Source organism: Bubalus bubalis, chromosome 17, assembly GCF_019923935.1.
Source record: "Bubalus bubalis isolate 160015118507 breed Murrah chromosome 17, NDDB_SH_1, whole genome shotgun sequence".
NCBI lineage: Eukaryota > Metazoa > Chordata > Mammalia > Artiodactyla > Bovidae > Bubalus > Bubalus bubalis.
Genome location: NC_059173.1, coordinates 61,251,936 through 61,270,609, shown reverse-complemented (window position 1 = coordinate 61,270,609; position 18,674 = coordinate 61,251,936). Strand labels below are relative to the sequence as shown.

General features: G+C 40.9%; 1 long non-coding RNA gene across 3 annotated transcripts in view; it reads left to right on the top strand.

The window, feature by feature from the left end:
- The first annotated feature begins 3,412 nt into the window (after positions 1-3,412).
- Positions 3,413-18,674, top strand: part of LOC123330005 — a 109,297-nt gene continuing 94,035 nt past the window's right edge. For 2 of the 3 annotated variants that reach the window (XR_006545679.2, XR_006545681.2), the window contains exon 1: positions 3,413-3,724. This is a non-coding gene — a long non-coding RNA (uncharacterized LOC123330005). Of the gene's footprint in view, positions 3,725-18,038; positions 18,143-18,674 lie in introns of those variants that run through there. The other variant, XR_006545678.1, reaches the window with a different exon arrangement.

Genomic DNA, 18,674 nt, shown 5'->3' with positions numbered 1-18,674 from the left:
GCTTATGAGAGTCCTTACAACTTCTCTCTTGCTCACCTCCTTTAAAACGTGAGTACCATCCACACCTCCCAGCCCTCCGTCCTACCTCCCACCCCACTCCCACTGCCCCCCATACCAGTTGTTACATACTTGTAATTTCTGAAACTTATCTCTCATCTCTGGAATTTTGAAACTATGTCTAGTTCTGATTAGAACATTCTTCCCTCTGTTGTCCACTTGGATAAATTCTTGTCATCCTTGATGTTTTGGTTTGATGGTGTTTCCCCTGTAAAATTTTCCTGACACCCCAAGACTGTCTGGTGACGTGCCCTCTTGGTTCCTGGTACTTATCTTCTGTGTTGGTCCTTAGTCCTTTTGGAATTCGCTACTGACTGGTGTTCACTAGGAAGTCTGTGCCTGAGGGCAGGATCAGTTATGCTTGCTTGCCTTTCTCTTCCCATCACCTCGTTCTGTAGCTGGCACAAAGTGGAGGCGCAAAGTGGTAAACATCTGTTGCATGAATGGATGGATCCAATCGACTTTAATCCAAAAGTCAGATACTGGTGGCAAAGAAATCTGAAAGTTAAAAAAATTCTGGAAATGGATTCAAATGCACCTACAAACTACATCCAGGAAGCATCAAAGTTGGTGGGCGGAACTTCTTCTTTTTTTAATATTTATTTATTTTTGTCTTAGTTTTAGCACGTGGACTCCTCATGCAGGCTCAGTAATTGTGGCATGCTGGCTTGGTTGCCCCTCAGTATATGGGATCTTAGTTCCCTGAGCAGGGATCCAACCTGCATCCCCTGCATTGGAAGGCAAACTCTCAACTCCTGGGCCACCAGGGAAGTCCCAGGAGCTTCTTATTTAATTCAATAATAATTAAAATTAAGAGAAACATCTCACTTTGGTAGGGGGATGTTCTAGAGATGATGGGGAGGAGGATTTGGGGAGAAGACATTGATACTATTTTAGAGACCTGTCTAGAAGTTTCTTGCCTTGTCCTTAGGGATTAGAACACCTTTTCAGAAAAGGGATAAATTTAGTTCTGCTTTAGCAGAATTCACTGACCTGTGATGGAGGTGTAAGTGGAAAGAAAAAGAGGTGTTTGATCAATCTTTCCAGAAAGAACCTGAGGCCTTAACATGCTCCTATTTCTCCCGTTGATTTGTCAACCAGGCCTTCCCTTGACCTGCCTCCACTGCTACCACTGCCTACTTTACACAGGTTACGAGAGCCCACATTTTCCTGAAATCTGTTTTCAAAATGTGTAATTTACTTATCTGTATCTCCACAGTGTCTGATGTAGTACTTGGCACAAAGTAGGGCCCAATAAACACTTGTTAAATAAACAGATGAAAGACAGTAATGGCTTTTTTGATCCAAGTCTGTAATTTTCTTTTTCAGGCTATTCTTCAGAAGAAATTGCCATCTTCCTTATCATATACTTTCCCCCATGAGGTTTTGGGAGTATATAGATGCTTATCATGATTTTGTTACTGTTGTTCAGTCACTAAGTCATGTCTGACTCTTTGTGACCCCGTGGACTGCAGCACGCCAGGCTTCCCTGGCCTTCACTATCTCCTGGAATTTGTGCAAACTCATGTCCATTAAGTTGGTGATTCCATCCAACCATCTCATCCTCTGTCATCCCCTTCTCCTTCTGCCTTCTATCTTTCCCAGCATCAGGATATTTTCCAATGAGTTGGTTCCTCGCATCAAGTGGTCAAAGTTATCATGATCAGCACCTCGTATTTTTACACATTTCTATTGTGTGGGCAATGGTAATACAATATTTTTATGAGAAGCTCTCTGCTGATTGCTAATATTATCACAATCAGGTTTCACTTTGCCCCATGGAAGCATGAATCTTGGGAAAATGGTGCCTCCTGGAAACTCTGTTATTTATAAAATTGGGGCTCGTTGACTTCCCTTCTTTCCTTATCAACAAACTGGTTTTTATCTGCAGTCTCCCAGAATGACCTTACCATGATCTTTACCTTTTCTCTTATCTTTACAAACATATTCTAGTGTGTTTGCTCACCCAGGGCCCTTTGCCATTTTCTTCCTATTCCATTGACAGGTCGTGAGAGCAAAATTATACAAGATTGAAGCAAACCCAGCTCCCAAGGCTGCTGACCCAAAGCAGGTCACAGCTCTGGGGACATCTTCTCTGCAGCACTCAACCTCACATTCCATTCTGGTCATGCTTTCCCTTGTTAATCCTGGCTCCACATGAAACCCGCTTTAGAAGCCAAAGTTTGGTTAAGCACATTTCCAGGGACCAACTTTGGCCCTGATATTTTTTGGCAGATATCATTTTCAACCTATGGATGTGAGTCATCTCAGTTGGCTGTTTGCTGAGAAGTAAGAACTCTGGTACTTTACTGAATGGTATTTGTAAACTTCTTAAAGAGTCATTGCCATTTAGGAGAAAATCTGCAGTAATTTCCCTTAATACATTAAGGAAAAATTATTTATTCTCTGCTTAAGGACATTTCTTCTCTGAACATTGCCTTGCAAAGCAATAGCTTAAATTATACCAAACATGTCCAAAACACAGCCTCCTGGTAAAGTTCATTTCCCTGTGAGTGAAGACAAATATAGCTCTCTCTGTTTATGTCAGTAACTGTTATTTTCTCTGGTTTAGTTTGTAAAGGCTCACAGTCCATCCTAAGACACCGATTAGGATTTCCAACCCCTGACATGCTCTTACACCAAAGCACCTGCTCACCGGGTCTTGTCACATTTTCCCATGCCTGGGCCATAGGAGATGAGAGAGGCACCCAGTTTTCACTTCTTATCCTGCTCGTGTTTTCATTCCATACCTGTTCATTTGGTCCTTCTGGTGTTCCAAGCATTATTATTATTATTATGTGGACCAAAGATAGGTGTATGCTAGTAAATTCCTCCTCATGTCCAGTGGAGGGGATCAGAAGACAGGTAGGTGATGAGTGCAGAGCTAGGCAAATATGGGGTAACAGAAGTGCAGTGTGGTATATTAAAAGGGGAATCTGAGTGAGAAGAAGTGAGGCTTTGGGGAGAAGGGTTTTTTAGACTGTGAGATTAAGGAAAGCTAGTGGGGTCCTAGGCAGACCAGGCTTAAGCAGAGAGTTAATGACAGGGAAGAGTCGCCCTACGAAGATGAGGAGATGGCTTGCCCCATGTGGATCCCTACGGCAGGTATGAAAGTGAAATGAGAGTGTTGGTCATTCAGTTGCGTCTCTTTGCAACCCCATGGACTGTAGCCTGCCAGACTCCTCTACCCATGGAATTCTCCAGGCAAGAGTACTGGAGTGGGTAGCCTTTCCCTTCTCCAGGGGATCTTCCTGATTCAGGGATTGAACCCAGGGATCGAACCCAGGTGTCTTGCATTGCAGGCAGATTCTTTACCATCTGAGCCACCAAGGAAGCCCTGCAGCTGAATAAACTTTGGGTCTTTGCAGGCAAGAAAGAAGACACCTGAGTTGCTGGAGTCTGATAGGAGAGGAGGAGATGGTTCAAGATGAAGAAAGATTTTGAGAAGTGCCTTATGAAGCAGGATAAGAAGATTGTGTTTTTATTCTAAGGCCTGGCATCCCTGGGTAGAATGGAAGCAGAGGGTAAAAAGAGAGGCCAGCTAAGGGGCCATGGTGGGGGTGGAGGCTGGAACTGGAGTGGTGGTAGTGAAGATGGACAGACTCAGCAAATTTGGGAAACCGTCTAGCAGAGACAGAGAAAGCACTGACTGTCAGATGGAATGTGGGTAAGTGGGTGACTCAAGGATGAGTCGCAGCTTACTTCCTTCCTTTCCCTTCAATATCCTTGTTGGGTGGGCTTGAGAACCTCAGAAACATCTTTCATGAGAGTAAACAGGCATCCGCTGTTCTTGGAAATAACCCCAAGAAGGCTTTCAAAATGAGGGCATTAGGAAACAAGTATTTTATATTTTCCTCCAGATGAGGGAGGTTGTGATTTATTTTTATTTGTTGAGGGAAATTTTAGGAAAGTTTTTGTTAACAAAAATTATTGCAATGAATAAGAGCTTCATTTTAGAAAAATATATTGTATGAAAAGCTTCTAGCATTTCATCTTAGAACAGACTACATTTACTCTTTGTCCCCAGCCCTTCTTGATTATGGAGAGATGTGTGATGAACATTTGTTTGGGGTTCTTAGCAGTACTATGGTTACAGTGTGATGGTTGAAAATGTTCTATCCGGCACATTATTAGTTATTCCATTTCTTGATAAAACAGACATTTAAGAACAAGGCAGAGTCTGGGAGTGCAGTGGGGGTGGGGCCAAAACTCTGTGAAATGTTTAACCTTTTCACATAGTTCAACAAAGTTTAGATTTCTGGCAAAACGCCTAGACTTTGCAAAGCAGTTCATGGTTGCAAAACCCGACAAGACCCTAGTGCTTAAATTATTCTGGCTCAAAAGTTGAGACAATGTGAAGAGAGCAAAAGGAAAGAAAAACACACACAAACACCCCCCTACCACACACACCCACGCCCCCCCCCCACACACAAACCCCGATAGTTGGGCTCCTGGCACAGAGTAAGTCATTTGGAAAAGGATGCTGGAGTGGTGGCGATTACAACCTATGATGCCTTAGAAGTGCAGCAGATGCCTCTGCTGAGAGAATAAGCTATCCCCAAAGGGAAAGCAAGTTCAGCATTAAAGGTAAAGAAGGATCTGAAGAACATGTGACAATCTGAGTATGTCATAGATTAGCAGGAATTTTTGGTTTCATAGAATCGCAGCGATACCCTCACAGAGAGCAGTGGCAAAGACTAGCAAGGTGTCATGTCTCGAGTGTTTAGTCTGGAAAGAGTTGTCTCCATCCAAAAATGCACATGTAGGCTACCGTGGCCGCCAGTATCAGGGGTCAAATCTTCTAGCCAAGGAAAATGGAGGATCTGTAATTAGCTTGAAGTAATCACAAATTTCTGGAGAAGGCAATGGCACCCCACTCCAGTGCTCTTGCCTGGAAAGTCCCATGAACGGAGGAGTCTGGTAGGCTGCAGTCCATGGGGTCGCTAGGAGTCAGACACGACTGAGCGACTTCACTTTCACTTTTCACTTTCCTGCATTGGAGAAGGAAATGGCAACCCACTCCAGTGTTCTTGCCTGGAGAATCCCAGGGACGGGGGAGCCTGGTGGGCTGCCGTCTATGGGGTCGCACAGAGTCGGACACAACTGAAGCAACTTAGCAGCAGCAGCAGCAGCAATCACAAATTTCACTACTATTTGACTTTCTTTGGTTTGTGTCGACATATGTGTTGATTTGGATTCCCTGGGAGTTTCTGTGAAATTCTTTAGAATGTATCTGTCATTAGGAAATAAGAAAATATGAAATGATAATTATTAAAATATCAAAAATATTAATATGAGCATTATTGAAACATTATGGATGAACGTAGTAAATGTTTCCCACATATAGTCTTTAGAATCCTAATTCTGAGAGGTATACAGTAAATCAAGAGATTGGTTGAAAAATCAAATTTGTGGTCAATTAAAGGGGTGTATCTGAATGTCATTCTAATTTGTCTATTTTATTTATTCTTCTTTTCAAAGTCTGAAACAGTTCTATGTGTTTTGCAAAGCTCTAGAATAGACTATCCAATGTTTTCCAAATATATTTGGTCACAAAATTTCCCATTCTCTCTCTTTTTGTGTGGAGTATATCCTCAAACATATGTTCGGAGGAACATACATTAGTAAACACTATATTTATATTTATTAGTGGAATATATACCATAGATAAGTGTGAAAAATGGACATTCTTTAACATGTGAATCTAAGAATAGTGGACAAAGAATCTGGCAAAGAAAAAAGCAAATGAAATAAACCACAGTACTGAAAGTTGGCAATAAACGGGTTCTAAGAAATAAGAACGCTGTGACCTACAGAAAAATCCAACCACCATGACTCACATAAATAACAAGAAACTGAAGCTAGATCGTTTCTTGTTTTATATTAGCATGTTAACGGTGTTAGAGCTAAGACCTCTGCGCTTCTTTGGCTATTCCCTCATACTCACAACATGGCTGTTGTGACTCGGACTCTCACATCTACATCCTAGGCAGGAGAAAGAGGAAAGGTTTAGGGAAGGCTGTTCTTTAAATCAGGAAGTTAAAAATGTTCTCAGGAACATCACAGCATAGTTATAAATATATTTAGTTGTGTGGGACTCTGTCACAGAGCAAAAGAGCTATGGGAGAGATTAAATTGGAATTTTATATTGCTAACTGGGCACTTTGGGGTTGGGTGATTTATGCACTAACAGAAATGAGGCCAGAAGTTTTGAGTATGTACCTCTGTTTTGATCTATAGAGATAAGGAGGTAGACTGTGTTATTTTAGATAGATTCCTTTAGGGAAGCCTTCTGAAGTATCTAGGTCCTTCTGAAACCAAGTGATAAAATAGCCCACCTTCTTTTGCTGTCTTGGAAATAGTATGCTGTCTTTAAAAGAAGACACATGCATGCTTACATACTTACAACTTTAAAGCAATGTTGGGAGTAGACATGCCCCACCCCACCCCCACCCCCCATCCCTGGAAACAGCGTCCAGTGGCTTGTCATCTGAATCTAAGTCAGCCACTTGCCCGAGGTCCAAATGTTCTGGGGCTTTTCTTCAGGTTACTAGCAGACATTGTTGCTTTACTAGATGGGAACCTTCCAGGACCTAATTCAGCCCATGGCTTAACCCATGAAAGCATTTAGAGAACTTCTAGATAATTACCGTGTTTTTTCTACTCCCTGGGATCTTAATGGAGATAAATATACACTGGGAAACAAATTGGCTCAGTTTGCTTATGAAATTTTCTTTGATAGTGAGACACAACATGTTGCTACAATGCTCTTCTCCCTGGAATGGAATTTATTAAAAGGAAAGCCCATGATGAAACTCATAGAGGGGGCTATCCACTTTTAATCTGTGTACTACTAAAAAGGAGCATTTGCTATAAAATGATTCCTTCTAAAAAATGGCAATCATGTGGACCTCAAAGCCATGTTATAACAAAATCCCACTAATATTCCTCTGGCATAGAAACCCAAAGCCTGTTTATTCTTGTTTTTCATTATTAAAGTAGTGTTAGCCTCATTATCAAATCTTGAAACATAGAGAAAAATACTACTCTGAATCCAATCATCTTAAACATTTTTGTGAAATGTTTTCTTCTCTTTTTATGCCTTTTAACATCTTTTGCTTCAGTCACTACTATATTGTAAGCATTGTTTTCATGATGCAATCTAATCTCATTCTAGTATATGAACAATTAAGTTTTTCCCAATTTTTTCTCTAAGTGTTTTTGAATCTATTTTATCATTCTTCATATAATAGTTGTGTCCATAGATGCAAAAGTTATTCATTAGTGTATTTAATCCTTCAGCGGTGGTACTGATTACTACCTACTGACCATGTGCCAGGAATCCATGGGGGATATAGAAGAGCGATTAGTGGTCCTTCAGGGCAGGAGTATATAAGTAAGTAATACATGCGCACGTGTGTGCTCAGTCATGTCCAACTCTTTATGACTCTATGGACTGTAACCCACCAGGTTCTTCTGTCCATGGGCTTCTCCAGGCAAGAATACTGGAGTGGGTTGCCATCTCCTCCTCCAGGGGATCTTCCCAACTCAAGGATAGAACCTGCATCTCCTGCATTGGCAGATTCTTTATCACTTGAGCCATCAGGGAAACCCCTTCCCTGATACATATGTGTATCTAATTAGGATTTACAAAACTAGCCTTTTATAGAAAGTAATTGTAAAAGATAGTGGGTGCTATGGGGGTTGCCAGGAGTGAGAAAACACAGATTGGAAATGAAATCACCATTCAGCTTGGATTTAGAGAAGTGGGGAGGACCCTGCTGGAGGACCTTCTGGGCACAGGCAGAAGAGGGTGGGAAATCATTGACTGTGTCCAAGGAGTAGTTAAATTGAATGCCTGTTCCGCATAATGGAGTTAATTTTAACCTCAATTCTCTGCATATCCCAAGGAAAATGGTGTGGAACCTTTCTGTGCTGAAAATGACCTCGGTTCTCCTCTTTACTTGTTTGTGCCGACTCCATCAGCAAACGTGTTTGACAGTGACTAGATGCCAGGGTCTCCTTTTTCCATGCTTTCCCCAGACTTATGCTCTTTGCTGTCATCTCTTGCAAAATCTGAAAAACGAAAGCCTCATTTAGAAGGGAAAAATCAAAGCCATTTGTACCTTTGTATACGCAGTCTTACCAGAATGCTCATATTGGCTCATATGCCTTAGGTAAAAGCTGGAGTGATTCTTTAATCTGAAAATATCTCTGCATCTTACTTTGTGAGAACAATATTGAAATGTACATGCGAGTTGGGGAAGTTATAGAATCAGAGGGTCTGGCCTCCTTGTAGATCATTTACGTCACTTAGCCAGTGTTTCTCACACACCGTATTTCTTTAGGTGTTATATTTTCTTACTAAATGGAAGCCTTACCTTTACAACCAAATGCAAATTATATAAAACCAGTATCTGAGTCCCTAAAGCTTCTCAGAATACAGATTAGGACTTCCCTGGGGCTGTGAGATGAGAGTCTGCGTGCCAATACAGGGGAGATGAGTTTGAACCCTGGTCCAGGAAGATCTCACATGCCATGGCGCAACTAAGCCCGTGTACCACAGCTATTGAGTCCCCACACCTAGAGCCTGTGCTCCGCAATAAGAGAAGGAACCACAATGAGAAGCCTTCACGTTACAACTGCAGAAAGCCCCACACAGCAACAAAGGCTCAGTGCAACCAAAAATAAATAAATTATATATATATGGACACAGGAGCCCGGTGGGCTACAGTCCATGGGATCGCAAAGAGTCAGACATGACTTAGCGACTAACACTTCACTTCAAACAACACGGACTGAAAAATACTTGTTTCATCTGTCTACTTACTTACAGATGGAAAAATTGAGTCCTAGAAAATCAAGAAGCCATAAAGGATTTCTGGCCTTGAATTCCATCATGAAAGCAAATATATTCAGGAATCAGTGTTTTGGCGGACTCAAAGCCTTTAAATCAGAGATGAATGAATTGGGCTGAACCACAGTATAAACAAACGGCTCTTCCATTTATTCTTCTACCACCCTTCTTTGAGAGAAAAGAGAGAAAGAAAAAGAGCTTTCTTTCAGGGTGCTGAGAAGGGTAATCCCTGGTAGTCAGCCACACCCTCTGCTTCTGGTACTCTTGGTCCCAGCCTCTGTGCTCCCTCCTCCCACAGCCCCAGGAGAGCAGGGAGGCGCCTCACTGCACGTCCTCTGGTTCAACAAGGCCCTGCGCAAGACCAGGTCCCAGAGCAGTCATTCTCATTCTTAAAGAATTACATGGGACTGAAAAGATAATTTTTACTTTCCTGCTCATTCCCAGTTGCAAAACTTGAAATTCTTCTGGTAAGTTGATTCTGTGACACATACATAATTATAACAAAAATATTCAAAATGGAAAGATTTTCTGGTTCAGTATTCCTACTGGTACCTAACATGCCCTGATGCTTCACTGGCCAAGATGTTACTGTAATATTACCTTGTCATTCACATTGAGAGGGGTTTGGCTAAATCAACCCGCAGGACAAATGACCATGTTTATAACGTGACTGACCTGTTAGGTTATCCTGCAGGGACCACAAATTAGTGAACTGTGAACCAAATGTAGCACACGGATTTGCTCTGTGTGGCCTGTATGGTGTTTTGAAATAATTGCCAAAACGTAAAAATTAAGAGATTTAACATAAAAATCCAGTTTCCCAGTGTCTCTTGAAAAGAAATCAAAAGACTGGGCAACACTGTGTCCAAAGTCTTCAGGACTGCTGACAGGGTAGCTTTTGATCTGAGCTCTGTAGCTGCTGCCCCCCGTAGATGGGACATGTATTCTTCAGTTTGTATCATCCCTGGTGTGTGGCCTGGTTCTTCCTTTATGGTGGACAGTATCCACACATCTTTATTAAAAATGAGACAGGAAACTTTTCAAAGCAATTTTTCCAGGTTGCTTTGAGTACTTATTTCTGAATGATTTTCTACAAAAAGTTTTTTTTTTTTGGACAAAAAGCTTAGAGATGTACAAATAAAGTACAATAAGATAATTTTAGAAGAAAAAAATGAGAGGCAAGAAATAGTTGACATAAAAGGTACTTGTTTATATAGAATTGGTCTAATGTACATAATGTATATGATTTTGTGGACGTTTGAGTCTGCTACCCTTGTACAGTGTGTGAAGAGATAATGCTGTGTGCTGCCAATTCTAAGATGCACATTTTCCCTCATATTTGACCAGCTCTGAAATCGAGAGTCATTGTAGAATTGCTGTCAGCCAGGCAGCAGCCATGGTGGAGTGGCCGCTGCCTGCAGACATCGTCATCACTGTTTTTGTTGCTGTGTCGATTGAGATTATGTGCAGTGCTGGGGAGGCGCATGGTGAGTGTAATTGTTATTTCAATTTCAAACATCTTCAACAAGAAGCCTATTATTCAGCCTTGCCATGAAAAGTGACCGTCTATGCAGAAAGACAGCAGCTGGCCATGAATTTGATACTAGTTGAAGCCAATGTTTTTTGTGGGAGGAATGACTGCAATTCCTTCTTTTCTTGGAAAGAGCAGCCAAACACTTTAGGAGACTGAGGAGGGGAAAATCTTACAGGTCTAGGAGGCTTTGTTACATTTTGTTACTGAGATAAGTGCAAAAGTATTCCTGTTACAGGCCAAACAGTGCAATTGGAGGCAAGAGAAAATGTCAAATAATTTGGAAGAGATGAAAGAAATTTCTGGCCAAAGCAGACTGCGTGGCCCACCCAGGCTGCAAGTAGAACCAGCGTTATTCTGTCATAGATTGATTGGGAGTGTATACTCTTTTTTTGTATTGCTGCATAAAATGGTGACTCTCTCAATCAATGATGTCTTAAATTTAAGAATATATGGTAAAATACCACCTGCCGTTGTTGTTGTTCAGTCTCCAAGTCGTATCCGACTCTTTGTGACCCCATGGACTGCAATACACCAGGCTTCCTTGTCCCTCACCATCTCCTGGAATTTGCCCAAGGTCTTGTCTACTGAATTGGCGATGCTGTGCAACCATCTCATCCTCTGTCACCCTCTTCTCCTTCTGTCTTCAATCTTTCCCAGCATCAGGGTCTTTTCCAATGAGTTGACTACTTGTATCAGGTGGCCAAAGTATTGGAGCTTCAGCTTCAGCATCAGTCTTTCCAAAGAGTAATCAGGGTTGATTTCCTTTAAGATTGACTGGTTTGATCTCCTTGCTGTCAAAGGGACTCTGTATGACCATCTCTAGGTGGTGTATTAAAAAAAGGCAGAAGACTACCTTTTTGTCACAGAAAGTGAAGTAAGTCAGAAAGACAAAAACAAATATCATATATTAACACGTGTGTAGGATCTGAAAAAGCTAGTATAGATGATCAGAAAGACATAGAGAACAACCATATGGACACCAAGGAGGAAAGAGGGGTGGTGGGATAAATTGGGAGATTGGGATTGACATATATACACCATTGATATTAAGTATAAAATAGGTAACTAGTGAATTGAGAGAGTAGCATGGAAACATTCACTACCATATGTGAAATAGACAGCCAGTGGGAATTTTCTGTATGACTCAGGGAGCTCAAATGATTCAGTGGTGCTCTGTGATGACCTAGAGGAATGGGAGGTGGGAGGGAGGTTCAAGATCAGGGGACATGTGTATACCTATCACTGATACAAGTTGATATATGGCAGAAACCAACACAATATTGTAAAGCAATCGTCCTTCAATTAAAAATAAATAGATTTTTAAATTTAAAAAAGATAACTTGTGACGATCTATATAGCACAGAAAACTCTTTATTCGATGCTCTGTGATGACCCAAATGGGAATAAAATCCCCAAAAGATATATGGATATATGTATATGCATAGCTGATTTACTTTACAGTACAGTAGGAACTAACACAGGGGAAGCCCGGTGCGCTGCAGTCCATGGGGTCACGGAGAGTCGGGCGCTACTTGGTGACCAAACGATAACAAGAAACTCGTGCACAGTTGTAAAGCAACTATACTCCAATAAAAATTAAAAAGAATCAAACAAAAAGAAAAATATGGTAAATAAAGCCAAAAATCAGTGTTGAGTGCAAAAAAAAAAAAAAAAAGGATAACCTGGAAGATGTAAGTTAAGTTTTGTTTGGAGCCAGATGAGGACTACAGCCTGGGAGACAGCCTCTTCGACAGCTCTGAGGGACTGCTCCGAAGAGGCAGAGGGGAGGTCAGTATACATGTGATTTTGCTGAAGGATGATACGTGCAGTTGAGCACACATTTTGGCAGATGGTCGCTGCTTGTCATGAGGAGCAGACGTCACTGTTTATGATTATAGTGCTTTTCTAGATAAGTGCAAATATAAGAAACTGAGCTCATAAAATCTCATGCAATTATTTAACTATCTGAAGACCTGTTCTGCCAGTTTTTCCCAGGGCACAGAGCGTCTCATCCCTGATCTCCACCCTGAACTCCTTTCAGGAGGTGTTGAAAGCCACTGACGACAGTGGCTAGTGAATTCATTCTTGTGGACAGGCGACAATTTTCAGTTGGCAACGGGAAGAACTAACTGAGCTAGCCATCGACACCATCTCTTCACCTAGCAACTACCCACCTTTTTACAAAATTGCTTCCTTTGCCTTTCTGAGCACTGGGTGAAGAGAAATGGAGGCAAAATGAATAAATGGCTTAGCTCTTAGGAAACAGTAAATGCTGGCGAAGCAGAAAACAGAACCTGAGATTGGTGCTCAGTCATAACAAGTAACACAACCTCCCAAGCTGCCTGAAAAATTTTAAAGGAAAAGTAATTAAGACCAAAACACCAGAGAATTATCATCCCAAGTATTTCCGAGTTAAAAAAGGGCATTTTTTTAATCCTAAGAGTTTTGGAGGAAGTCACGAGTGAAGGGCAAAGTGAACTTGAGTTACTGCCTTTACAGACACCCAAACCCACTGTTCAGCACAGTGACACATCCATCCTTTGTCATGTGTTGTTACTTACAGTACGTGCCATAGGACAAATGTTTGTTATTAGCAGAAGTTTCATGAACAAGTTTTATCATCCGTTTTCTGGTCCACTCCAATTTAACAACAATTTTCTATTTTGCCTGGAGGCTAGTAAGCTAAGTTTATGCCAAAGACATTTCTATTTTCGCTGTCATGGCCCTAAATGAACATTTTGTTTTGAAAAGGAACTGGAAAAATACATGCAAGAAGGAGAATATAATTTACTTTCTGACGTTTTCTAAAATAATTTAAAGCGATTCCAAGCAACAAATAGCTGCTTGCTTCAGTTATCTTTCCAGAAAGTGAATTGCTGGCTTTGGTTTGATTGGAAAAGCCTTGTCGTTACTCTGCAAACGCCTGCCTTGCTAATGCACAGATTTGGGGCATTGTCTAGTTTTACCTCTGCTCAAGGGGCTTCCTAGGTGGCTCAAGTGGTAAAGAATCTGCCTACCAATGCAGGAGTCTCAGGGGACTCAGGTTTGATCCCTGGGTCAGGAAGATCCCCTGGAGGAGGGCATGGCAACCCACTCCAGTATTCTTGCCTGGAGAATCCCATGGACAGAGGAGCCTGGCGGGTTACAATCCACTGGGTCCCAAAGAGTCGGACATGACTTAGCGTCTGAGCATGCATACACCTCTGTTCGAAGAACCTCTGAAATGGCCTTGGAAATTATGAAATTCACTTGGGTATTTTGTGTTCCTCACATTTTAAAGCTGTGATATCAACCAAACAAAATGCTAATTGGAAATAGCCTCATCTTATCCCTTTTGGTAAAATCCTCGACTTCCAGGCCTAATTAGCACATCTTTTATTTGGAAAACAAAATGGAAATGGCCTTTCATAAAAGTGAACCACACATACTCCTCTCTTCAGAGGGAAAACCAGAGTACAAGGTAAAAGATGACTTTCCCTAGCAAATTTCTGCTTTCACTTTTAAATTGCTGAATGATTTTGCCCTTGGGCTGACATGTTTTCATACCCTTTACAATTTTCTAAAAGTGAGATTTTGGTGATTGTTTTGAGAGTATCACTGTAACATGTTGAAAGCCAATTGAAAATAGAAGCTGTTCATTGCTAGAAATTTTGCACTTGGATAGAATTAAAGCTGGGAGGTGTCAGAAGCTTAATTGGGCCTGGAACATATCAACATACTTTTAGTTTATACAAGTTTGTGATACAGAATAGGCACTTAATAAATATTTGTTGAATAATCTCTATGGCATATGCATGCACAAATGCCTGTGTATGAGCTATACGTACTATCAATAAAATTTGAAATTAGGGCATGTCCTACAGGTAAAATATTTATGATTAATCAACAGATGAACTCAGTAATATAGCCATACTAGTAACAATTTTTAAGTTAACAATAATAATTCATTTTGCTCTTCTGCTGTTAACTCCAACACAGATAATGACTCCCAGACCTCGGTAAATTGTAAGCAGATGAGAAGTCTCTAGAGCAATCAGCAGATTCAATCTTTGTTAGCTTACAGAGCTCCATCTTCATCCTCCAGTAGAGTAAGACCAAGAAGGATCTTTTCACTGGTTATACTTGGTTGGGATGAGAAGAGCAAAAAGACAGACTTTTATTTGTTCATTGATATATTCTATATATCTATGTGAAAGGGGCAAGTTATATAAAATTTCAGGTGATGGAAGAAAGCCATCTATACATGGACCAGAGCATCCTCTTTCAACCCTACCTAGAAATTCTCAAGAATTTCTCAGTTAATTTAAAATAATTTGATTTGAGAGGGATTTGGAAAAGTTTAAGAATCCAAGCCATTCCCTGGTGGGCTCAGTGGTAAAGAAGCCGCTGGCCAATGCAGGAGATTCAGGTTTCATCCCTGAGTCGGGAAGATCCCCTGGAGAAGGAAATGGCAATACTCCAGTATTTTTGCCTGGGAAGTCCCATGGACATAGGAGCCTGGAGGGCTACAGTCCATGGGGTCCCAAAGAGTCAGACATGACTGAGTGACTAAACAACAGAACAACAATATGTGGCAATCCAGGTGCAGTACAAGGGTGGTCAACCAGGAGACGCTAACACCAAGATTGCTAAAATTATTTACTTAGATGTAAATATTTTCATAGACTACCATTTACATTGCTAAGTTATTAATTTTATACTCAGTTCCAAGTAAATGTAGGTATATTAGATTACAGTAATTAATACTATGACTAGTTAAGATTTCTACCACAGATTTAAATTTTAGAGAATAAAAAGTTCTCTATTGGCCCATGGAATGTCAAAAATAATAATAACTGATTTCTTTTGTAATTCTATGTTTTTTATTTCATGCATTTATCTCTTGGTTTCACCAAAGTGTTAAAGAAGTCCATGGCACAAAAGTACTTTTAATAAAAGGAAACCCTGGACTTGCTCTACTGAAATAACTGTTAAAAATAAAATATACGAGGAAGAATGCATTCTACATGCCTTAGTTTGTTAGAACTTTGAATGGATGCTCAGGTCAGTGACTCTTTCTTTTAAGACAGCTTTGGAAGGATGCCCTGGGAGCGGCATGAAGCAAGTTGATGTGGTTTAAATCTTGGTGGAGAGTTACAGGCTGTCCCGGATGCTACTAAGCACAGTTCTACAGTACCCCACAACTGAATTAATCTCTAAGGAAGTTCAAACTTGGACATTAAATGAAAATGGCAAAAACTACTAAATTTCACTCCTGGGAAGTAAATGTTCTTTGTAGTAATACTACAGTGTCATGGGCCCAGTTGACTAATTGGGAGAAAATGGTTTGTTTGTTTGTTGGGGGGACTAAATATCTAACTGTGACACATGTCTATAGTTATGGGTATAAAGAGAGAAAGGAAATAGTGTGAGCTCTGTATTCTGACTTTGTTGGCTGACAGGATGTTGGATTGTTTGTATGGATTGAGCATCCATGTTGCTCAATAAATGGCCCAGACATTGTGCTAGCTTTTCAAGGGTCTATAAAGTAAATGAGACCATTTAAGAAAAGGAGTATATGATTTGGGCACAGAGAATGGTCATTATTTCTTTAGAACATGAATATTTTGTTAAATGACATTGTTATGACTTTAAACATTTAATTCTGCTTCTACTAAGATTTCTTATCATCAGGAAACAATTGAATTAACTAGTTTTCCTTTCCTCTAGAAATTTCCAGACTATTAATATTCACTGTCATGCCAAGCACCAAATGTGGACTCCCAGAAGAGGATAGCACAGAGAGCAGGGAATCTAGTTGAGTCAGTGAAGTCACTAGATATCAGTGAGGGACCTCGGGTGCTTGGAAGGTGATCTTGACCCAAAAGATCCCTCCTAGATTGTCTGAGATGGTTTACCTTATTGAATAGCTCTTCCCTAGAGAATCATTGAAGTGAATGAAGCCTCCTTGTTGGGACTGGCCTCAAATGTGGACACACAATTTCTGATAAATTTTCAGAGCAGAGCTAAATGCAAGTGGGAACTTTGAATAAAATTTTATTAACAAGTTATGACTATCAGAAAGGGAACAGACACAGGAATCTAAAACTAAGTGATCTGTCATATAAGGAATAATTCCTGGCGACATTACCAAGATGACAACTTAGGGTCTTGAATTCAAGCATAGGGTCTGAATAGACATTTTTCCAAAGAAGGCATCCAAATATCCAACAGGTGCATGAAAAGATGCTCAGCATCACTCATCATCTGAGAAATGCAAATCAAAGCCACAGTGAGATAAGACTCACAACTGTTAGAATGGCTATTATCAAAAAGTTAAATAAAAAGGTTGGCAAGGATGTGGAGAAAAGGGAAATTTTGTGCACTGTTGGTGAAAATATAAACTGGTATAGCCACTGTGGGAAAAACAGTATACAAGTTCCTCAAAAAACTAAAAATAGATCTACCATGTGATGCAGCATTTCACTTCTGGGTGTATCCAAAGGAAATGAAGTCATTACCTGGAAGAGATATCTGCACTCCCATATTGATTGCAACGTTTTTCATAGTAGTTGAGATATGAAGTATCCATCAACAGTTGAAAATGTGATATATATATATATAGCATTCCATTACATATAATATTTAAATATATGTAGTAATATTATTCTGGAGAAGGCAATGGCACCCCATTCTAGTACTCTTGCCTGGAAAATCCCACGGATGGAGGAGCCTGGTAGGCTGCAGTCCATGGGGTCGCTAAGAGTTGGACACGACTGAGCGACTTCACTTTCCCTTTCCACTTTCATGCATTGGAGAAGGAAATGGCAACCCACTCCAGTGTTCTTGCCAGGAGAATCCCAGGGACGGGAGAGCCTGGTGGGCTGCCGTCTATGGGGTCTCACAGAGTCAGACAGGACTGGAGCGACTTAGCAGCAGCAGCAGCAGCAGCAGCAGTAATATTATTCAGCCATGAGAAAGAAGGAAATCCTGTCATTTGTGGAAACATGGATGGACCTTGTGCATTTTACACTAAGAGAAATAAACCAGACAGAGAAAGAAAAGATATATCACTTATCTGTGGAATCTGAAAAAAAAAAAACATTGGACTCATAGAAATCAAGTGTAGAATGGTGATTGCTAGCAGCTGATGGGGTCAGGGGACTAGGGAGAGGTTGATAAAAAGGTACAAAATTTCAGTTACAAGTTACCTAAGAACTGAGGATCTAATGTGTACCACAGAGACTGTAGTTGATAATCCTCTATTGTATAATTAAAATTGTCTGGACCTTCCCTAGAGGTCCAGCGCTTAAGGCTCTATGCTCCCACCGCCAGGGTGTAGGTTCAGTCTCTGGTCAGGGAACTGAGATCCTGTGAGCTGATTAAAAAAAAAAAACAATTTGCTGAGCCAAGACAGTAGAACTTTAGTGTTCACTCCAAAATAAGAAAAAAGACAATTATGTGAGGTGTAAGGGATATGTTAATGAATGGGGACTTTCACACCGTGTACACATATCAAATCACCATGTTGTACACTTTAAATATAATTTTATTTATCAAATATATGCCAATAAAATTAGGGGGGTTGAGGAATAACTTCTTTCTTTTGAGGTTGTGGTCCAGCAGCTTCCATCCAGAGAGGCCATGCTTCCTGCTCCACCTGGGGACGCCCTCCAGCACCTTCACGCCCACCAGGCTCATTGAGGTCCCAACCCCCAAAAGGACGCTCAGAGAGGAGAGCTGTCACTGCTGTGGACCGTCCCCTTCCCGATGCCAGAGATCACATCTGTTTTGCTTGTCCTTCACTGAACAGTTGTTTACTGAGTGCCCACCCTCTGCCAGATGCTTGGGATGTGTCACGAAACTGGAGAGACAAAAGCGAAACAAAACAGTCATCAAGCGAAACACAATAAGGAAGTTTGAGTGGAATGAATTCTGTGCCATGGGAAAAAAAAAAAAAAAGAATAGGTTGAGGAAGGTCAGAAATGCCAGTAGGCAGTTGGTGTGTTCGGGGTGGGCTGTCTTTACAAGATAGAGTGGTATGGAGAGGGCATCTAGAGCTGAGAAAGATTGGAAAGAGGTACAAGAATTAACCTTGGGAATATATGCTGGTGGGGGAGAGGATTGTATACGAGGCAGAGGAAGGAACCAGAGCCTAGAGCTTAAGCTGGTTTCTAATTAGAAGAAGGGTGCAGAGACCAGTGTGGCTGGAGAAAGGGACAGGGTGACCAGGAGCAAGTGTCCAAG